Source organism: Ctenocephalides felis, unplaced genomic scaffold (genome assembly GCF_003426905.1).
Source record: "Ctenocephalides felis isolate EL2017-DRISC unplaced genomic scaffold, ASM342690v1 CF-g0.4_SCAFFOLD_00845, whole genome shotgun sequence".
Classification (NCBI taxonomy): domain Eukaryota; kingdom Metazoa; phylum Arthropoda; class Insecta; order Siphonaptera; family Pulicidae; genus Ctenocephalides; species Ctenocephalides felis.
Window position 1 is genome coordinate 92,708,350 of NW_020536999.1, and position 9,154 is coordinate 92,717,503.

Consider the following 9,154-nt stretch of genomic DNA (forward strand, 5'->3'; position numbering starts at 1 on the left):
TTTAATTTGTCTTATTATTTTCAAGGAACAGGATAAAATATTCTTCTGATTCAGACATTTTTTGTTAAATCAAGTTTTGTACTTCGATGTAACTTTAAAATGTTTATTTATCTATGCCGATTTCCTTGTTGATGCCGGTACCATACAACGTTGATGCCGGTAAACATACAACGACAGATCTCTATTCACATATTTGACGTCTAATCACAATCGACCCGTATAGAAATGATTTCATCGAGAGCGAATGACGAATCGGCCGTAACTCACTTCCGTTGCATTTGTACGGATTTACACCCTAGTCGCGCCTCAAGAACTTCAAAAATTTAAATGAGTACCAGATTCTTATTATGCTCTCCAAGCTCTTTTTATTGATATGTTACATGTAAATTTTTTTGAGTTTTGCCTATAGGCAAAGTGCTGTTCTTCAACTTCATTCAGCAACAATGTCAGTTTTAAGTATTTATAGTTATAGAGTAAAATACAAATCAAAGTTTCAATAATTTCTGATATTTTTGGCATATCTTTTGAAAAAATGTATGTGTGTGTGTATGTATGTTGGATACAATTGCTCGTCCACGATTTTGGGAGCACGGATAAGGGTTCGTTCAAGTATTACGTAAGCAGATTTAGTACAATTATTTTACCCCCCCCCCCCCCCCCCCCCCCTTGACAGCAAAAGTAAGCAAAGCTGTCATCAAAATTTCACCCAAATAAGCAAATCATTAACCGCCCCCGCTCCCAATATACATAAACGGCCCCTAAGCCGATTTGAATGATTCAAAACCATTCGATTTTGTTGATAAAGAGATGTGCTGATTAGTTTTTGGCATGTTTTTTTGCGAATTTCAAACTTGGAACATAGTGACCATAAAGCACGATACCACTTACATCTAGGTAATTATATTGACATCAAAGTACCTCGCGGCCAATTCCTTTTAGGATTATTTTTTTCCACCTACCCTCAGTGTCCCTGTTCGATTCCCACTTGCCAAAAAAATACATTTGTATATTTTTTCGCGATTTGCATTCGTGTTTGCAGAAGTTTTTCTTACATATGTAATTTTAGTAAATTCCATGTACTAGAAACGCGCTTAAAAGATTTTCGACTTAGAAAAATATTCGCAGCGAGAAGATAGAAATGTTTTCTCTATTTTCTGGGAAAATATTCGTGTATTTCCACCAAAGTGAAAATGGAATTATGTGCAGGAGGTGTGAAATATCAGCTTTTCCGGGAAATGTATCTAGTTTAATAGTGAAACATTAGTAGAAGACCTGTTTCGTGAAATGGTTGTGTGAAATAAAATTTCACAGTTAAAAAGAGACAATTTTTATATATCTTTACTTTTCAAACCTTCTGAACATTTTGGCATACCTTAGAAAAAATAGATGTATACGTGTGCGTGTGTGTGCGTGTGCGTGTGCGTGGGCGTGGGTGTGTGTGGATACAAATTTTCGTCGACGATTTCGGGAACATGGATCAACCGATTTGAATATTCAAAAAACATTCGAATCCTATTGATGGGGATACGTGCTGATTAGTTTTTGGCAACGGCAGTCTAGCCGTTTCTGAGATACGGGGCAAAAAGTGCCAAAAATATTTCAGTTTTTGAGATAACGGATCGTCCGATTTGAATGATTCAAAAAACATTTTATTGTACTGAAGAACTGATAGAATTTTTGAGAAGACAGATCTAGCAGTTTCGGTTACTCAATAGAAACGAAAAAAATAAATTTGGCAGTTAAAAATGATCATTAGACATAAGTACCTCAAATTATCAGATATTTAATAATAAGTACAAATTTTGTTTACATTAAAGTAATAAAGTTGCAGTATACCAAGTTGCTTAATAGATTTATAATATTAGAGACTAAAATAAATAATAAGATTTTAAATAATTTTTGCAAATATCATATTATTAAAAATATTATTCAATAGTTACAACTGTGGGTGAAAATAAATGCACAAAGTCAACTTGCAATTCATAAATTCTGCGTTTGATTGCTATTTCGCAGTATACCCGAGTTGCTGTAGGGCATTATGGTAATAGACAGCATTTCATATAATTTATTTTGTATAAATTTGTGGAACACATCATTCATATTAATCGAATGGTTTCAAAGTTACAAGAGATACAATTAATAAATTCATAAATGATTCACAGTTTTTTCACATTTTTGCACTAATTGTTAATTTATGTTTGAACGAAATATTAGAGCATACCAAGTTGCATTAGAGACTTAAGTTGTTAAAAAGTTTTTAGACTATTTAATTCTAAATAAATTTTTTAAAATACATCATTCATATTATCGAATGGTTTAAAAGTTACAAGAGATACAAGTAAATGCACAAATTTGTTGCACGATTAACTTGGTTAGTCTGCTATAAATAGTACTGCGGGATAACAGCTAATATATATATATATATATATATATCTATATATATATATAATATATATATATCTGTATATCATAAGTATTTAAATACATAAGTAGCAGTTGAAAAGTTAAATTTGTTCCTAAAAGTAATTTCACGCGATACATTTCTTTGAAACGTGTTAACGAGGTTATTTTTACCCCTTTCACTCACCAACATATATAAATACATATATACATATATATATATATATTGTATATATGTATATATATCCCTATTTTATATATCTTTATTTTAAATATTCTCGTCACGATTTTCCTTCCCCCAGAATTCGATACTAAGAAATCAACCCTGACAAGCCATTTGTAATTCTTCAAGTATTAAATAAAAAAGTGAAATATATACTAATATGTGTATTAGGGTGGTCCTTAATATGGATGTTTTCGATTTTTTTTGCTCTCAGGGTCTCAAATGCTTCCAATTGATAAAAAAAAGTTTTAAGTCTTAATATTAACTTTAAGATAGTCCGCACTCCAACCAAATTTCTTGTGGAAAGAACATGGGTAAAATTTCATTTGTTTTTTAGAATTTTATAAGTCACTCAAAATTTTGAGAATAACATTGTATTTGCTTATTTTGATCATAAATAAGAAATTACAACAGAAATTTGATATATTTCATAAAATAAGTGTTTACTTAGGAAGAAGAATTAAGAAAATTTGGTTAGAGTGCGGACTATCTTAAAGTTAATATTAAGACTTAAAACTTTCAGAGAATTTTTTTTAATCCATTTGAAAGCATTTGAGCCCCTGGGAGCATAGAAATCGAAAAATTCATATCAAGGACCACCCTAATATACACACATATTTAGATTACCTATGTATATGTTTTTCTATCTAATTATCTAAATCGACTGCGATTTCTACAAAAAAGTAGCAGTTTGAAGAAGTTTTGCCAAAAATAATTCCGCAAAAGCAATTTCGCATAATATCTGTTTGTTGGCGAAATTGTACTGTTTTACTTTTTTGCAACTTTATCATTTCCTTTATTTGATGGCACTTTCTGTAATGCGAGTAGTTTTCAGGGGAAAACTTTCAAGATCATTTCAATTTATAATATTGTATATTATATATATATATATATATATATATATATATATATTATGGAAAATATGTCCATTTGAAAATAGCCGAATTCGGGCACTACTGCTAAGGCAGGTCCAGCAGTTACGGAGACAAGAGCAAAGAGTGCAGAAAATAGAAATAGAGTTTTTGAGAGAACGAAGCATCCGATTTAAATGATCTAAAAAACATTCGATTAGTAATGATTGGGAGAAGGGGTTATTAGTTTTTGGCAAAGGCTGGCTCAGCCATTTTAAGATACAGATCTAAATGTGCAAAAAATGGCAGTTGTTGAGAGAACTAAGCGTCCGATTTAAATGATTCAAAGAACTTTCTGCTTGTTTTAACAAAATAATTGATTTTGGAAAAAGAATTGTTTCAATTTTTTTTCAAATTTTAAAATGGCAATGGGAAATTTCTCACACTTATCACCAAAGTTCCTTATGGAAATAAGGTGATAAAATGGGTAAAATTCCATTTACTCCAGTCAATGGAGCGTTTTGGATCTGAATTTTTTTACTGCGCTCCAATTTGCACGAAATTTTGGAATTAAATTAATCTTACCCTCAAGTTCGAAAGTGAAATCAATTCGTACTCCGCCACCCCCATTATATCTTTTAAAAACGTTTTCTAGCGATAAAATAGCTCAATGTCCACTTATTCATTAAGGGGTCGCGGAGTCCAAATTGTTTTCACTTTTGAACCTGAGGGTAAGGTGAACCTAATTCCAAAATTTCATGCAAATTGGAGCACAGTAAAAAAATTCAGAGGTTATACCCTTTTTTCTTCTCCGTTTACTGCACTATTTTTTTTATAGTTTTATAACTTAGCAGCAAGTGAATCAAAATTTTGAGAATAACATTGTGTATAGAATAGAAATATTTATATGTGGCATGCGTTGCAGTGGGTAATCATCCATTAATTTCGTGTTAGCTACTCCTTTCGTTTATATGCCATACACTTCTACATTTACAATCACTTAGTTTTTTTCTAGTTTGGTGGTCCAGCTAGTATAAATATTTATATATATATATATATATATATATATATAAATTTATTTTTTATATATGTGTATGGTTCCAATTGATCCTTTATTCAAAAAAAAAAGTTTGGGGCTAATAAATTCAACTTGCCCTTGTCAGTTGTCAAGATTTCAATCTACTACCCTTACAGATTAAACCCCAAATAAAATACAAATACAAATATAATATATATATATATATATGTATATATAATATATATATATATATATATATATATTTCTGCAGATAGTGCGGATTAATTTTCACCCTATCCTTGCAGATTACATTCAATATGTCAAAGGAGTATATTTCATTTTCCAATGGGATTTATAGTAGACCGAGATGTTGTAGGGCTTTGGTGGGTTAGAAAAAGTTGTAGATTATTTAATTTTGTATAAATTTCCCGAATACTTCATTCATATTAATCGAATGGTTTAAAAGTTACAACAGTTATAATAATAAATACATTATTGATCATCAACTCTCTACATTCAGGGTCACCAATTAGCGCACGTTTTTTCCCAAATTTTGCAAATTGCTATCTAAATTATTTATAGAAAAATAACAATCAGAAATAAATACATATAAATATTAGTTTTTTAACGTTCACCTTCAATTACATTTTTAACTTTAGTTTTTATTTAAAAGTTGCAGCAATTTTTATAAATAAATGTACAAACATACATGCTTTTACATTTCATTTGCATTTTTCTACAAATATTTTCCTATCATGTTTTTTCTATAAATATATCTAAATCTAAGCAAGCAAGATGTTATTTTATCAAAATATATATTCTAAAGTATTTTTTTCGCCATTTTTATGCCTACATAGTTATATTTAATAGACGCCATTTCGTTTTATGATTTTTTTTTTCTTACAAGAAAAGGCACAAAGAAGTCAGATAAGGTTATATTTATATACAAACACCTATTTAGGGTTCCGTACCCGTATAAATCAACCACTGATGTAATAATAATAATAACAATAAATATAAGTATCGATATTTACAAACAAATAGCTATAAAACATATGTATATATAAATAATTTAATGATTTTTCGAAGACAACTACTGATTTTTATATAAATTGCTGATTTTTTATACAAATTTTTGTATACTATACTAAATTCCATACAAAATTTAGTAATAGCCAATTTATTTTATATGCAAATGCAAGTGAAATCTGATTTTGGAAAGGAGTATGATTATGGTGGCAGCGGTAATTTTGCATTATTTTGTTTATAACTTAAAAAATTTTGTAAAGTACGTAATTGTTGGTTTTAGCTACGTTATAGCTAGATAAATTATATTATATATATATATATATATATATACAAAGTATATCACGTACGAGATTAACTCTCATAGTTGCAAGAAAATTATCCTCGTGCTAGAAAATTATGATTTAATCTTGGAGACAATTTATGAATACTAATTATATATACACACACTCATATATATTTATATATATATATATATATGTGTGTGTGTGTGTGTGTGTTTTAGTCCTTCATCAGGATTACTATCTTTAATAATATAATGAGAATTTTCTAAATTAATTCTTACATTAGTGAGCGTTTAATTTTAACAAAATATTATCAGAGGTAAAAGATGAATTATTTCAATTTTAAAATAATTGGAAAAGTGTGTTAGTATATTTAAAAAAATTGGGAAGATGGGGGACAAAACATCTTTTTTTCATTGGAGTCAATCTAAAACTGACAAAAATAGTGAATTATTTTGAATTAGGAGCATTCGAATTTAAATGCGACCGACCTTTTATTAATAAATTTTAATATACTATACTGAATTCCATACAAAATGCAGTAAAAGCCATTTTACTTTATATGCAACTGCAAGTGAAATCTGATTTTGGAAAGAAGTATGATTATGGTGGCAGCGATAATTTTGCATTATTTTGTTTATAACTAAAAAAATGTACGAAATAAATAAATATTGCCTTTAGTTAAGTTATATCTAGATAAAATATCTACAAAATTCAAAAATTATCTAAAATAAAGACAAGATTCAAGACAAGATTTACCTAAAATAAAGTTTCATTACTATAATTGCATTTTATTCTTGATGTTTGGCCAAACTTGCAAAAGTAGGAAAGATTTTTATAAATTCGTTTATAACTAAAAAAATATACGAAATAACTAAATGTTGTCTATAACTGAGTTATATCTAGATAACTTATCTACAAAATTTTCAATAAAGTTAATAATAAAAGTTTCATTACTGTAAATTGCATTTTAGTCTTGACGTTTGGTCAAACATGCAAAACTAGGAAAGATTTTTATACATTTCTACAATTTTTATTTCACCTTGAAGAATGTATATCACACACATATATACATATATATATGTATATTATATATATATATTTATATATATATATATATATATATATATATATATATATATTTAAAATTCACACCTCACCTCCGAAATCTACTTCATCTTCTTCCTCTAAAAATCCTCTAAAGTCTATACTTCTCACAAACTACTCAAATATTCTACCAAAATATCGTTTTTATTGAACCCACTACTTATTATATACACCACTAGTTCTTACATCATTCAATTAAATATTTTTCCGAATTTTTCCTATTTTTACGCAATTTATTTTTACGAAAATTGCCGAAGATCTCTCTCGACACGTCCGCTCGCTTCGGCTTTCGAAGCGCTACTAAACGCAAAGTATCGAAATCTGAGCTTTTGATAGGCGAAAAGCTTAAAGAAGGTAATACGTAACATATACGTAACATTTAGGAAACTAGTTCATAGTGGTAATTTGCCTTGAGGCAAGTTGTATGAACTTCCCATCAGAAAATAATCAACTTAATTAATTAGAATTGAGATACAGATATTTAGGTAAAATGTTTAGAAGTTTATTTGGAAAATAAAATTTTGGTTTTTACTAAATAATAATCAATGTGATTTCCAATTGATATCTTTCAAACCTATTACAATATCTGTAAAAGTGTTCAAAACATTTACTTATTCCATATTTTTTTAGCTATAAACAAATTCATAAAAATCTGTTCCAGTTTTGCATGATTGATCAAAAGTCAAAACTAAAATGCTATTTACAGTAATGAAACTATATTTTAGATAAATCTTGTTTTTGAGTAGATAATTTATTTAGCTTAAGTCAACATTCACTTACTTTGTATGATTTTTTAGTTATAAACAAAATAAAGCAAAATTACCGCTGCCACCATAATCATACTTCTTTCCAAAATCAAACTTCACTTGTTGTTGCATATAAAATAAAATGGCTTTTACTAAATTTTGTATTGAATTAAGTATAGTATATTAAAATCTAATAAAAAAGGTGCACTTATTACAAGCGCTGCCCATCATTCCAAACTTTAATAAATTATCACTTGTCATAGGCCTATAATATTTTAGAATGTTCGTTAACACTATATTCACTATTACCGTACAAAATAATATTTCAATGAAAATTTTTAACAATAATGAAATCTATTTGCCCAAAAACTGATATTCTTAGAACTTTCAATTTATCAAAATCGGTTCAGTACACGAATTATTTTGAGCTTTGCTATTTATTTTACAAAAATTGCTTAGAAGATAATCTTATAAAACTAACCAACGCGAGAATCCTTATCGAAATTCATTGTACGACCTTGAAATTTTTGAAATCGGTACAGCCGTTTCTGAGCAAACGTTGAGAAGGGTCAAATTTCAGCACTCCTGTACTTTTTTCAAATTTGGTGTCAAAGGCTTCAGAATGATTCGTAACATCCACAAAACGTAAGATTTGCAGGACGGTTTTTCTGGCAAAAATTTCTGTTCAAAAATATTACGTAACACACGTAACAAATGTGACATTTTAAATAATTAGAGATTTGCCATTTTAAGGAATTGAAGATGTATGTAAACTATAATTATATATATATATATATATATATATATATATATATATATAGTTTTACATTAACCCCTGATGAAGGCATATTCATGACAAACAAAAAGTATCCACTCATCTAATTAATCACGTTAAGTGCACAAACCGCACTGAGAGGGAAATTCAATCAATAAAATTATATAAAGGTAAATATATATGTATATATATATATATATATATATATGTGTGTGTGTGTGCATGTATACCTTTACTTTCTCTTATGTTACTTCTCAAACTTGTGCTCCTGTGCCTCATTTTTCAGTTCTCTAGAATTTGTCTTCTCATGCAATTGTTCCAATAACTACATTTTTCTTCGTCCTTATACATTCAGTTTAATCTTACTTTCAATGACGTCATACAAGAGGCATTTTCGACCAAAATGCTCTCACCCAGTTTTTTTTTTTCTTCTATACAGTAAATACCTTTTTCTCTAGCATACCTTGCAATACTACTTTATTTGATCTCTGTGTGAATGCTTTTCATTTACATCTCTAAACAACCCCTGAATTTCTATAGAGTCCATGTTTCTGATCTGTATAGAGCCAGAGGCTACATGTATTTCACCTATTTTTCATCTATTTACCACCTTTCATCTTTTACCACCTGTTATTTCACCAATTTGACTTCAAAATGAATATGAAACACCAAAATGTGCAAAGTCTATTATTGTTTTATTGTTCTCCTAATTACAATTAGTGTA

General features: G+C 28.6%; 1 pseudogene; it reads right to left on the reverse strand.

Annotated features, from left to right (window-relative positions):
* The window catches only part of LOC113363042, a 15,534-nt pseudogene extending 11,430 nt beyond the window's left edge, over positions 1–4,104 (reverse strand).
* Positions 4,105–9,154: the final 5,050 nt, after the last annotated feature.